We start from the raw sequence: 14,563 nt of genomic DNA on the forward strand, positions 1-14,563 counted from the left end.
GACCCCTGCTTTAGAATGTATGAACATGACCCCAGACCAGTGGTTCTCAACCTGGGGGTCGAACAACCCTTTCACAGGGATTGTGGCAGGGCAAGCAGCTTGGCCGGGGGGGGGGGGAGCATCCACACAACACCCATGCGGGGTAGATAGAGCGTTCGTCTCTCTGGAACAGCGGAAAAGAGCGAGATCGGCATGGTGGGACATGAGGCAGAACTGAACTAAGGAACCCCTGGGGGGGGGGAAACAATTTATATACAGTCATGAACAATGGATCTTCATGCCATTGGTCAGTTTCAGTTTAATTTCTGCGAAAGAACTCTTGCATAATTTTATGGTTGGGGGTCACCACAACAGGAGGAACTGTATTAAAGGGTTGCAGCATTGAGAAGGTTGAGAGCCACTGTCCTAGCCTCTGAACCTGGTCCCAGGGACTCAAGGTTACAAATACAGCTCCTGTCTCAGTGATCTCTGTAGTCTTCTTGGTCACCACAAAACTTACCTCATATCACCGAACCCAACATCTTTACATTTGCGACCCTAAGAGCCCCTTGTAACTGAGGGGGAGGTTCCTATCTCAAAACAAACCTGGTGCCCCCAAATCATAAGGTGCTGTGTGAGTCCCCTCCATTGGTAGAAAGGGCCCATCTCACAATCCTGGTTTTAAAAATAATAATCCAAAAGGTGGATATACTGATGTCTCATAACACACTGTTCCGGAGAACACCTGCATGGGCCAAACCATCCAAATCGGCTTTATCATCTTTCAGGCTTAGTGACCTTTACTTAGTGACCTTAGTGACCTCACGCCGCACCACAAGGTCACAACAGGGTCCCATTCATGAGGGCATAAACCAAAGCTGACCTCTCTTTTGAGGTCACCTGAACTTTTGTTTGGCTCTTGGGATGTTTGCGAACTGGGTATATGCTTGAATAATGTGTCCGCATCAGTCTTGCCAATGCAAACCTTCATGAATCGGAACTTCTTGTTCATTGTTTTAAAGTATCATGAAATAACACGGCATGGTTAATGTAATTAGTCCTCGCATGAGCTGCAGATAACAGCTTCAGTTGTCCTTGTTTTTTTTTAAATTGTGCCTCATGTACCATTTGAGTTAGAATCCCAGAATCCCAGAGTTGGAAGGGACCTCCAGGGTGATCTAATTTAACCCCTAGTATCATCTCTTCTCTTGTGGGCCTTAGCAGTCACTCAACCCTGCAACAGATGCCAAGATAGGGGTGGGCAGAACACCCAACTTCAGCCTGGTCCACATATGGACCAGAATGAGGGAGAGTAGACTGTAGGATTTCATATTGTAGGTAGGAAATAGCATTCTTGAACATCTTCCCATGTTTAAAAAAATCCTCTTCCCTGCAAGTAATATCTTAGGTCTTAATGTGTTAGCTTTCTGCTTGCAGAATAATGGAGAGGGGAGTCATGGGGACATGTCTACCAGCTAGATAAGATCTGTGCTGTTTCTATCCCTTGTACAGGTATTTAAACATAGGCGGGTCCAGAGGCTAGAATCCTGGTTCTTCAGTGGCAGTAGATAATTTGACAGACCCCTACCTTGACTGGGCCAGTCCAGGGAAGGTACAAGTAGTCCAGGATATTAGATTAGTACAGAATATTTTGTTGTTTGTCTGTGTGAGAAGAGACCCCATTGGGGACAAAAGCAAGATAGAGATGCTTAAACAAGCAAACAAACGAATAAACTCATTTAAATGTAGAATTTTGATAAAATGTGGTTCTCACCTGCAGTCTGAAGCAGTCTATTCTTTCTACTCTGCATACGCAGGCCAGGCCTCAGTCGTCTTAAGTAAATAAATAAAAAGAACTATTCCCCCCCCCCTCTGAAAATGGCCATTCCCTTAAATCTGCTTTTGGCCTATTTGAGCAAAATCTACAGACACATTTTCCCCCCCAACCGGGATTGGGTGGGGGAAGACCTCGTTTTCAGTGCAATAATGACCCAAGGGATGGGTGAGGGTTAAATCCCCCCTTTCCACAACTTTTAATGCATTCTGTAAAAAAGAAAGAAAGATGGATGCCGTTTTCATCAAACAGAGAGCAGCTGTCAGAGGAGACAATACTCACCATGATGGACCAATGGTCTAATGTAGTATAAGGCAGCACACATGTTGCACACATGAAAATACCTTATATTGAATCAAGTTATTGGTCCACCAGGGTCAGCATTGTCTACTCAGACCGGCAGCAGCTCTGACACAGGGTCTTAGGAAGTGGTCTTTCACATCACGCAGATGCCAGGGACTGGATTTGGGACATTCTGCATGCCACGCAAAGGCTTTACGATTGAACCATGGCCTTCCCCCTTCAATTTTTAAGAATTTTTAAGAATTTGATAACATAGATCTTGCAGATAGTGGATCTCAGCAATGGCCAGGGCAGGGCTTTGCAAGCAGATTGTGAAAGAATAAGCTGGTTTTTTTTAACTCCTCTTTTCGCTGTCTGAAGGAGTCTCAAAGTGGCTGACAATTGCCTTCCCTTGCTCTCCCCATACCAGGCACACTGTGAGGTTGGCAGGGCTGAGAGAGTTCTGGCAGAATTGCTCTAACAGGACTGTGACTAGCCCAAGGTCACCCAGCTGGCTGCATGTGGAGGAGTGGGGAATCAAACCTGGCTTTCCCAATTGGGAAAGGTTCCTGTTGGCAGGAGACGATAGGACCTGCAGCAATGGGTTTAAACTATGTGAAGAATAATATCACTTAGATATCAGGGGGGAAATTTTCACAGTCCGAATCATTCAACAGTGGAATTGCCTAAGGAGGTGGTGAGTTCCCCCGTACTGGCAGTCTTCAAGCGATGGCTGGACAGATACCTATTCTGGATGCTTTAGGCTGATCCCACGTTAAGCAGGGGGTTGGACTAGATGGCCTCCATGGACCCTTCCAACTCTAGGATTCTATGATTCTGTCATTAGAGGCTTCTACTATAACAACTACACCAAGCTGGCTTTCAGAAAGACCTGGATAGCCATGTTTCATGGTCCATGGGAGCCAGCTTGGTGTAGTGGTTAGGAGCGTCAACTTCTAATTTGGCAAGCTGGGTTTGATTCCCCGCTCCCACCCCTGCAGCCACCTTGGGCTCGCCACAGCCCTGAGAAAGCTGTTCTGACTGAGCAGTAATATCAGTTCTCTCTCAGCCCCACCTCCCTCACACGGTGTCTGTTGTGGGGAGAGGAAAGGGAAGGTGATTGTAAGCTGCTTTGAGACTTCTTCTGGAAGAGAAAGCAGCATAGAAGAACCAACTCTTTTTCTTCTTATATGCCCAGGGCAATGTCGATCACCACTTTGAGGTCAAGAAGGAAGTTTCCTCCAAGCCAGATTGGCACAGGGCTTCCAGGATTTTTTTTTTTTTTGCCTTCCTCTGGGCATAGAACAGGGGCCACTGAGGGAGTGGGGGGAGGTAGCATTTGAGCAGGATGTTGGACATGAAGACTCTTGGGGTCCCTTGCAGCTATATTTCTATCTAGAAGGTCTCACATTCAGTCACTGGTCTGATACATAAGGCAGCTTCATGTGTTGATTTGCTCCATTAACCTGCAAGTCTGCCTTTAGGTGGGTGCCCAACTAATTTCCGTCAGCATCTCCATGTGACTGCTGTCAACAAGAAGCACTGTACAGAGAAATGTAGAGGGAACTGAAAGGGCAGTCCGGAGAGTTCCCAACATGCCAAGTTGAAAGTAATCCGAAGACACCTCAGAGGTGTTTAAAGAGGAAAGTGCATAAAAAGCTTGTCTTCAAAGTCACAAGTCAATTCCAGATTGTCAGATTTGACTCTCTTTCTGAGGTCACAACCATGTGGGCATCTTTTGCAGGAGGCAGGACCCTCCCAGCAGATGGGTGGCGTCCCGAGGGGCGGGGCTCCAAGGGACCTATATCAGCAGGGGCTCTACCTCCAGCTGGGCAATCTCAGAGACCCTTTCCCTGCCACCATGCTGGGCTCCCGGGTGTGCTGGCTCCTTGGGTGGGCTCTGCTGCTGGGCCAGCCGATCTTTGGAAACTCACAGGAGAGTTTTTTAGAAGAGCCAAATGACCAGTTGCCAAAACTGGAAGGGTCGGAACAGCAGGAAAAGCCAGAGGAGAAGCCCCTGTCAGAGGAGGAACTGGAGGAAACACAGAAAGAAGAAAGAGCATGGTTAGAGCATGAGAGGGAGAAACCCTGTAGTCCCTGGTTACAATATCTCCAGGCAACTGCACTGGGTCACTATAATAAGAAACAGAACGACTACTATAAGCAACATGGGGAAGCCACTCTAAGAACCAAGGTAAGGGAACCAAGATGCTGGAAATGCCCTGAATTGGGGAAGGGGGGGGGGGTGACTCCTGTTAAGAAAACTTCTTGCATACATTGTCCCATCACAGCTTGCCCATCACAGCACCATGTCTCTGTTAACCTTAGCCCAGTGGTTCTCAACCTGGGGGTCGGGACTCCTTTGCGGGTCGAATGACCTGTTCACAGGGGTTGCAGCAGGGCAAGCAGCTTGGCCAGGGGAGTGCCATCCACACAACAGCCTTATGGGGTAGATCAAGATAGAGCGTTTGTCTGTCTGGAGCAGCAGAAAAGAGCGAGATCAGTATGGTGGGACAAGAGGCAGAACCGAACTGAGAAGCCCCAGGAAAAAAACAATTTATATACAATCCTGAACAATGGATCTTCACACCATTGGTCAGTTTGGGTTTAATTTCTGAGAAAGAACACTTGCATCATTTTCTGCTTGGGGGTCACCACATGAGGAACTGTATTAAAGGGTCGCAGCATTAGGAAGGTTGAGAACCACTCCCTTAGTCCATAATACACGCGTTGGATAATGCACTAGAAATAGATTATCCTGTTCTGCACTGGAATATCCAGCCGCAAAAGCACACTGAAAGTGCATTATCCTACGTGTGCATAATGGGCCCAAGCATTATCTAGCCTCGGAAAAGGAAAACATAGACAGTAAGTACCATTTGTGCTTAACTGATCCACATCATTCTGTAACTTCACCTGCCTCCAGATTCCTGCAGAACAGGTCTGGTCTTCATGACAGCTGGCAAAAACTTGGTGGAACTGTTGTTATGCCAAGATAATGCCAGTATGATTTCTGAGGAAAGAAGCTCGGATCACCATCCCTCAGTTTATGCATCTCCAATCAGCCCCTGCCCTTCCCCTCCCCCATTTCTTTAGGATCCAAATAGGACTTCTGCAGGCTGAAACCCAAATTACATTTTTAAAAGAAGTCTGGCCTAGGCTATATCATTTAGATCTTTCTTTCTCTGATGACAGAATTCTGGGGATCAGAGAATTCTTGTTTCTCCCTCCACGTGGAGGAAGGAATTTTAAAAAGTCAAGATTCTCATAGGGGGGGGGAGGGCAGGGTGCTCATTACAGTAAAGACAGTGTCCCCTTCTAAAAGAGAAGAGATTGGTGGTGAAATATGGGAATCCACTCACTGGGTATGGTGAAGGGAAAGGCACTCTGCACATGCTTAGAAAAATGTGCATGTTCCAAGACTGAGAGTAAGTTCTGGAGCTCAGATTAAGGCTAATTGCAAAAGTTGCCCAGCACATTCCACCTCCAGGGCACAAACGGCTGGAGGCAACCAACCCAAGTTGGAAATCTCTCTTTCTTCTTTGTTTCTAGAAAGCCATTGCGGGATTGTTTTCTCTCAAGTTGGTATTGGTGAAAACCAACTGCACGACGGACCAGCTGCCAGGAGACTTGCCTCATGGAAGATTTCCACACCACATGGATTATTATAATTATAAATTTCCGAAAAACTGTGAGTCACTGGAGGGTTCTGAAAAGGTGAGAAGCTCCCAGCTTTCTTTTGTCAGGCAGCAGGTGTCTTTGTCAGCCCAGAGAGCAGCCAAGGGGGAGGAGGGAGAGGACGACGAGGAGGAGTTGGTTTTTATACTCTGCTTTTCACTACCCAAAGGAGTGTCAAAGCAGTTTAACAATCCCCTTTCCTTCTTCGCCCCACAACAGACACCCTGTGAGGTAGGTGGGACAGAGAGCTCTGTGACTGGTCCAAGATCACCCAGCGGGCTGCATATGGAGCTCTCCTGATTATTATTGTTGTTGCTGTTATTTAATGTATATACCACTCTCCCATATGGCTCAGGGTGGTGTAATATATGTTGTTGTTGTTAGGTGCAAAGTTGTGTCCGACCCATTGCGACCCCATGGACAATGATCCTCCAGGCCCTCCTGTCCTCTACTATTCCCCAGAGTCCATTTAAGCTTGCACTGACTGCTACAATGACTCCATCATGACTACCTCATTCTCTGTCGTCCTCTTCTTGTTTTGCCCTCGATCGCTCCCCGCATTAGGCTCTTCTCCAGGGAGTCCTTCCTTCTCATGAGGTGGCCAAAGTATTTGAGTTTCAGGTGTAATATATAAAATACATCAATAATACATAAGTATCAAAACTTTGAACCCATAAATTCATTCATTCATTCATTCATTCATTCATTCATTCATTCATTCATTCATTCAGATTTTTATACAGCCCTTCCCTACGGCTCTGGGTGGTTTACATAAAACATTATAGAACATTTACATAGAACAATATCAATATAACAAATAATAATAACGTACCAAATCGGAAAAAGCCAGAATATTAAAATCTCAACACATTTCAATCTCAACATCTTAGCTGTTTTCCAGTGTACCTGTCAGAGGGTATTCTCCGTGGGGCGGTTATCTGGGGAAGGCCCATTCCATGTTAAAGTCCACTGCTCTTCCCCACTACACCAAGTCGGCTCCCAAAGCACACTTTGATGCTGAACCGTATACCTTAAAACGCATTCAAACAGGGGTGAGCTCCATGTGACCTGTGTTCTTCCTATTTCAGTATGCTTTCAACTGGAAATGCTGGAGACCGAACCAAGGGCTTTGGCATAGAAATTATGTACTTTACCACTGGGCTGTATGGGGGTGGGATGTGCCGTCAAGTCACAGCAGAATTATTTTGGGCTTTCAAGGCAAGAGGCGGTCAGACGTAGTTTGCCATTGCTTGGCCCTGCATCTCAACTCTGGACTTGGTGGTGGTCTCCCATCCAAATATTAACCAGGGCAGACTCTGCTTAACTGCTGAGAGCTAATGAGACTTGGCTACCCTGGGTCACCAAGGACAGAACAATAGAGCTGAGTTATGACCTCACCCCAATAAAAAAGGGAGACTGGCCAGGGATTTGCCAATCCTTTAGAACAGGGATAGTCAAACTGCGGCCCTCCAGATGTCCATGGACTACAATTCCCAGGAGCCCCTGCCAGCAAATGCTGGCAGGGGCTCCTGGGAATTGTAGTCCATGGACATCTGGAGGACCGCAGTTTGACTACCCCTGCTTTAGAATAACTTTAGCACACACATCAGTTTGGTGCCAACAGAGATATGTTTTTTTCCCTACTTATTTGTTTAATTTATTTTATTTCTTAGCCACCACTCCCAGACCTGTCAGCTCACGGCGGCTTACAACAGTAATTAAAACAATAAAAAACAATAAAAAACAACCCCCAGTTCTCCCCCACACACACACACACACAGTAGTCCTCTGTTTCAAATAGTTTTAGGGGTGCTGCATTTCATTTCTTTATGTTGATTTATAATTTTTAATCCCTTTTGATTAGTAAATTAGTAAGGCAGAATTATAATTCTCAGGCATGCTGAGTTCTATCAAAAACACTTTAACAATGCTTCTAAAGGGCTAGTATTATTGATGGGGACACCTGCGCTGCAAATGTAGTGCCTCTAAGGTGCGACTGAAACTGAATTTACCTGATTTGCTGCACGTCAACATGTCTGGAACTATTGTTACAGTCTGTTAATAATGAAAGTTGTGATTTTCTAGAACACCCACAGCTATGTTTGCTCAGTAAAGTGACTGGATCTCTCTCAGGGCACCCCTATGAGAAATAGAGGCAGCTTGTCCTTACCAAAGCCAAACACCATCCCAGGTTCACTGTCTCACACCCTGTTCCTGTTCTCTCTCTCCTTGATCCCTTTTTCTCACATACAGGAATGCACCTACACATTATTTGAAGATCTCAGGAACAGGCAGTATCGTTCCATGTTTGTCCTCAATGAAAAATGCCATCCGATGTCATGAGAAGAGACACCCAAGACCCAGCTTTGCCTTCAGAACATAGCAGTCAACGGTTGGAGTTGGGAGGAAGCAGGGTAGAAAAGAAAAATCTGCTGAGTTTGCCCTGTTCCTTCTACCACTCTGACATAATCTGTTAGATGCATATCTGAAAACTGTCCCACTGAGAATCCCCCCCTTCTTCCTCCCCGAAACTCTAGCTGATTTCTTACCCATCCCATTTCTTGGGTCATATCTACTTGCTTTGAAATAGAAAAATAAAATTAACTTGCTCAAGCATCAATATCCACATTGTTATTATTGAAGAAAGACAAAACGAAAACACCAAGCTTGTACAGCTTTGTATGAAAGATGAGATAAAAAACAATAAGACAATAACCCAAAATCAGATCACAGACAAAGTTATCAGTACCACCATTGTTTTTCCAAAAGGCAATCATAAACTATCTGGAAGTTCTGAACTTTGCTTAATTTCACTTAATTTGAAAGGGTTTACACACATTTCAGTGGAATAATTCTGCACGGGATTGCATTGCTAGTTTGTTTCTTCCCTTCCTTTATTATAATCTGCTTCCACTGTACAGAAAAGAATGGTGGTATAGAGGTATTCAGATCAATAAACCAAAATCGAGTTTTTTTTCACAAAGTATTTTTGCTGCTGATATCACAGAACCCTGCAGATTTGGTTCAGATCTTTTAGAAGAAGAAAAAGAAGAAGAGTTGGTTCTTATATTCCGCTTTTCTCTACCCAAAGGAGTCTCAAAGCGGCTTACAGTCGTCTTCCCTTTCCTCTCCCCACAAAAGACACCCTGTGGGGTAGGTGAGGCTGAGAGAGCCCTGATATCACTGCCTGGTCAGAACAGTTTTATCAGTGCCGTGGCGAGCCCAAGGTCACCCAGCTGGCTGCATGTGGGGGCGTGCAGAATCGAACCTGGCATGCCAGATTAGAAGTCCGCTCTCCTAACCACTACACCAAACTCGCTCTCTAAAAAGCCATGCAGAATACTCAGGCTGTCCTCAGGCTATTATGGGCAATAGGAGACTGAATTGAATTGCATGTTCACCTGATTACTGACACTGAGGCAGTAGAAATCAGCAGCGGGTGCCTCGACCTCCCCCCTGCATGGTCACTGATCAGAGGTAGAGCTTGGTAGTTTCAGGAGCCTTTGCGGAAGGCTTTGGAGGAAATGCATACCACAGGGCAATTTCTACTAAGTTACATAGCAATAAAGTTGGGCTGGGTTGCCGGGGCAAATGGAATGTTCACGTGACCACTGACAAAGGCAGAAGATCAGCAGTAGGTGCTCGAGCTCCCATTGGCAGACGAGGGACTGTGAACAGAAAAGGAGTCCAAAAACACGCTGACATTTATGCATCAAAAAAAGACCATTCTCAGTGCTGTAACACAAGAAAAGTTGCCATGAAACTAGTTTCAGAAGCCTCGCTGATAAAGCACTGCCGGAACAATGGCCAGCCTTTGCAATGCAAAAATGAAAATAACATGATGAGTTTTGCGCTGCTAAATTACTGCTATATTAAGAATTTAAAAATAAGACATCATTTCTTGCAGTCTTTTTGCGAGTTTTTCATGATGCATAATACACCCAGAAGGGCGAAGGCGATGCTCCTGGTAAACAGGACAAGGCAGAGCTGCTGGTAGCTCCTGGTGCATCTTCTCGGGACAGTCAGTTACCCATCTAGTTCAGTATTTTAAAGCCAACATCCTGATCAGAGCATATTCTCAATTTTTTCGTGAACAAAAATCTTAGTAAAGGTATCGCAGCTGATTGCTTTGGATAACAGTATTTAATTTTCTACACTGGCTAACCAAATATTTTAAAGAAATTAACACAATGCAAAAAATATGATGTTGCCCCTCTATGAACCCCAAAGTAAGTGGCATTCCAACATACACAGCTTCTGTATTTTGTGGCCATATTCCTGCCTTTGACCACCCTCTCCTTCTCCTTTATTCCCTGTAATTTCTCAAGAATTTAAGAAACCATCAGGATACATGTTACTTGATCAATGTGTATATCATGGGTGCTCAAACTGTGGCTTTCCAGATGTCTATAGACTACAATTCCCATGAGCCCTTACTAGGTGTACACCCATGGTGTATATGAAGTGAAGTATTAAAAAGGGCTGGCCTACAAAGGCTAGTCATCTGACAGAAACACTGATTTATAATTAAATTTATAATTAAATGTATATATCGCTGGTCCCAGCAAGCTGGCTTGCGACGGTTCGCAATAACATATTTCATAAAAACACAATATAATCATAAAACATCATAAAATACAATCTCCCCCCATATCCTCAAAAGCCACAAGCTCCACGGTGATAACAATTCTTCAACATTTCCAGTCCTCCATCCAGTATAGGTTCCCGTCAAGATTGGGGATGATATAACAGGGGTATATCACCAGCATCCTGGGTCCAATCTAATACTGGGCTTGGGAGGCCAGGAGGGTGAGACCCGATGTCAAACCCCAGGATTCCCAGCCCAGCTTCAACCAAATGTTTGGCAGACGAGCTCCATTTTGCAGGCCCTGGGGAACTCAGAGAGTTCCATCAGGGCCTGCAGCTCTTCTAGGAGCTCATTCCATTAGGTAAGGGTCAGGTCCAAAATGTCCCCGGCCCTTGTTGAGGCCAGGCATGCCTCCTTGGGGCCCAGGACCATCAGCAACTTCATACCTGCAGAGCGAAGTGCCCTGCAGGGGGCATAAGGACATAGGCAGGTAGGGCCTAGCCTTAAAGGTCAAAACCAAGACCTTGAACTGGCAACCAATGAAGCTGCCTCAGCAAAGGCTGGACATGGGTCCTCCCAAGATGACTTAGTAGAGACCTGTGCAGCCGCAATCTGTACCAGTTGCATTTTTCGGGTCAAGGACAAGGGTGGGGTCAAGGACAAGATTAAACAAGAGAAAAACAAATCTGTCCAACGGCTTAATCAAACAACATTAGAAATATAAGAGTCTCTGTTATCTCTTTATTATAATTTCCACACGGACTCAGCCAAAACGATGCCTTTTTCAATATCTTTCATTAGTGGCAATAATGAGTACTCCACAAAGTAGCATTAATACATTCAAAGTGATCTCAATGTATTTGTTGCTTAACTTTTTAAAAATGTATAATAAGGGTAAGAAACTCTCACAACGTCTGGAGACCAGGAGCTTACAGCCTTGGCAAGAGAAGGGCAAGATGGGGAGCCTTGAGGCCTGGAGAACTCCCAGACTTACTACAGATCTCCAATGAAAGGAAAAATGACTGCATTGGAAGGTTGACTCTGTGGCATTGTATCCTCCCTGTTGAAATCCCTCTCCTGAAGCCCTTTCCCCAACTTCACACCTAAATCTTCATGAATTTTCTAATTTGGGGTTTGCAACCCCATTAGAAAGGCAATGACCAGCCACCCCTGCACATCTCTTGCTTTAAAATCCCCTGTGGTGGAACTTTATGGGGACCCTCACCTGGGTGGATTGGTTGCGACAACAGCACGCTCCACTGTTTCTAATCAATTTTTTATTATTTCCTGGCCCGTCAAGCATAGGTTGGTAGGATTTGGCAAAAAAAAAAAGAAAGAATCCCAGATCAATTAATCACTACTGTTACAACACGTGCAAAAATGTTTAGCAGCTTCCAACCAGTCTATGAAGTTAGAAAACAGTAGTTTCAAGATAACATAATTGCCAGAGAACTGGATTTCAGAATTAACCAGAATTCCCAGTACGTCAACTCTAGCCTAGCTTTAATGAACAACGGAGAAGTTCCTCTTGCTCTAGGAGCACAAGAGAGCTTCACCTTCCACCCAAGGAATGGCCTTTAAACCTTCCAATATTTTATTCACTTTACTTTTCAAAGCTCTGATCCTTCCATATGGTGCTGTAAAGCAGTATAAAGAAAGGTGTTCGGGTAGCCAGACACCCAACCCACAACCAAAGCTCTTTGTGGAAGCAAATCTAAATCTAAATCTAAATCTAAATCTAAATCTAAATCTAAATCTAAATCTAAATCTAAATCTAAATCTAAATCTAAATCTAAATCTAAATCTAAATCTAAATCTTTCTTTCTTTCTTTCTTTCTTTCTTTCTTTCTTTCTTTCTTTCTTTCTTTCTTTCTTTCTTTCTTTCTTTCTTTCTTTCTTTCTTTCTTTCTTTCTTTCTTTCTTTCTATTTAAATTTATCCCTAAGAGTGAATCTGTTGACAAGTCACAATAGTGAACATACACGATCTGGATTTGCCAAAACCATCCCGAAAATCAACCTTGTTTCAAAGGAGACAAAGAATGTGAATAATAATTAAATGAGAAATCAAATGAAATAAGACGAATATTGGAAGAGCTAGTGGAGAGAGTTCCACACTGAACATTCAGGTTCCTTTATCTTTCAGATTCAGTGCCCTTTACAACAGCTCAGGCCACACCAGAAGAAGACAAGGGCCAGTTTGTTAAGGCATAAACCAAAGTTGGCCTCTTATTCGAGATCACCTAAACTTTTGCTTGGCTCTTGGGATGTTTGTGAATTAGGCCCTGCTGATGTTAACTGGAATAATGCACCCCTATCAACTCTTGCCAATGAAAACTCTCATGAATCGCCCTCTTCACAATCTTGTTCATTGTTCAAAAGTACCTTGAAACAACATAGCAGTGGTGGATGCCATTCAAACACACACAAGCTGCCGGTTGATGGCTTTGGTTGACCTCTTCGGTTATTGTTTTTAATAAGGCTTAACATCCCATGTGATTTATAGTCTTTTATTATCTTGCTGGCCTTTGCTGTTACCTTGTGAGGGAGGTCATAGAGGACCCAGGGACAGGAGAGGCTGTGTGGTATTCAGGGCTGGATTTTGCAACACAGTCCAGGACTGGGGATAGGGGAGCAGCTAAATTCAGCCTGGTCTACACATGGAGCATGTTGAGGTGGGAAGGGTAGGTTGCACCAATTTGTGCGGTAGGTATGAGTTTAAAAAAACCCTTCTCTCTATGAAAGTAAGCATGTATCACAAGATGAATAAGAGTCGCAGCCCTTGATTTGCTACTTTTCTGTTTGCAGGGGAACATTCACATATGGGATTCTCGCTTGCAGTCTGAAGTGGTACAGCCCATCTATCTGCTCATGGCATGTAGAGCGTAGGCTTCAGGTAGCTGAGAAATCCTGGAGCCCCCCCCCCCTCCAGCATTACCACTGATCTGCAGACTGCAGAGATGAGTTTTCCCTGGAGAAAATTACCTGCTGTGGAGGGTAGAGTCTAAGCTGCTGAGGTCTCTCCATTCCCCAAGCCCCATCCTCTCCAGGCTTTACCCCCCAACCTCCAGGAATTTCCCAACCATCTGTTGGCAACCCTAGCCTTGTGTCAGATTTAAATATGATGCTGGCCAGGCTGGAAGACCTTAACTAACCCGTGTGCTTTTGCATAAGCCCAGCATCTCATCGGAACCATGCTGCAATCCTTGCAAAATAGTTTTGGGTGCACAGAGAGCAAGTCAGTGCAAGGCACAAGCTACAAATCCTTGGTGTGGTCATTATGCAGGTGGGACAGTGACTTTGCACTGGCTTCAAGACAGTCTAAAGGAAATAGCTGGACCTATGCAATGTCATGCTAGTGAATTGCCTCCCGGATTTTACTTTTAAACCACACTTTAGAGCAGGGATTCCCAACCAGGGCTCTGTGGACCGCTGGGGGTCCATGGCAGTTCTGAAGGGGATCCATGGGAACTCTGAAGTGGTATGGTATGGAGGGGTCTTGGGCTGTCTTCTCAGCTCCTACTCTTCTTTCTGGCCTACATGAGAGCTGCCATAATAGATGTCATAATAGATGTTACAAGATGTCATAGTCCCCTCCAATATTGAGATCTCTAACATCAAGATCATTGTTAGATCTATTGTATTGGTGCCACCCTCTTCTGAATATTATTCTCCCCACCAGGCTGAACTTGGGGGGAACAGGTAACTAATAACAGAATTGTGACCACCGCCGCTTATATGTTATATGTAACTTTTGTTGATGTTAATTGGGGTTTTTATGGGGATTTTATTGTGTTTTAACTATTTTTGTTGTAAACCGCCCTGAGACCTATTTGGAGAAGGGCGGTCTAAAAATTAAATAATAATAATAATAATAATAATAATAATAGTCCCATTGTATACTGCACTGGTCAGACCACACCTGGAGTACTGTGTGCAGTTCTGGAGGCTTCACTTCAAGAAGGACGTGGATAAAATTGAAAGGGTACAGAGGAGAGCGACGAGGATGATCTGGGGCCAAGGGACCAAGCCCTATGAAGATAGGTTGAGGGACTTGGGAATGTTCAGCCTGGAGAAAAGGAGGTTGAGAGGGGACATGATAGCCCTCTTTAAGTATTTGAAAGGTTGTCACTTGGAGGAGGGCAGGATGCTGTTTCTGTTGGCTGCAGAGGAGAGGACACGCAGTAATGGGTTTCAAGTACAA

The 14,563-nt window shown here is 44.7% G+C and overlaps 1 long non-coding RNA gene across 1 annotated transcript; it reads left to right on the forward strand.

Moving 5' to 3' along the window:
- The first annotated feature begins 3,935 nt into the window (after window positions 1-3,935).
- LOC143832895 (uncharacterized) lies at window positions 3,936-8,393 on the forward strand. The gene is made up of 3 exons (XR_013229446.1): window positions 3,936-4,289; window positions 5,648-5,812; window positions 8,027-8,393. It is a non-coding gene; the product is annotated as an uncharacterized LOC143832895 (long non-coding RNA).
- Window positions 8,394-14,563: the final 6,170 nt, after the last annotated feature.

The sequence above is a fragment of the Paroedura picta genome, chromosome 1 (assembly GCF_049243985.1).
Source record: "Paroedura picta isolate Pp20150507F chromosome 1, Ppicta_v3.0, whole genome shotgun sequence".
NCBI classification, from domain to species: Eukaryota; Metazoa; Chordata; class Lepidosauria; order Squamata; family Gekkonidae; genus Paroedura; species Paroedura picta.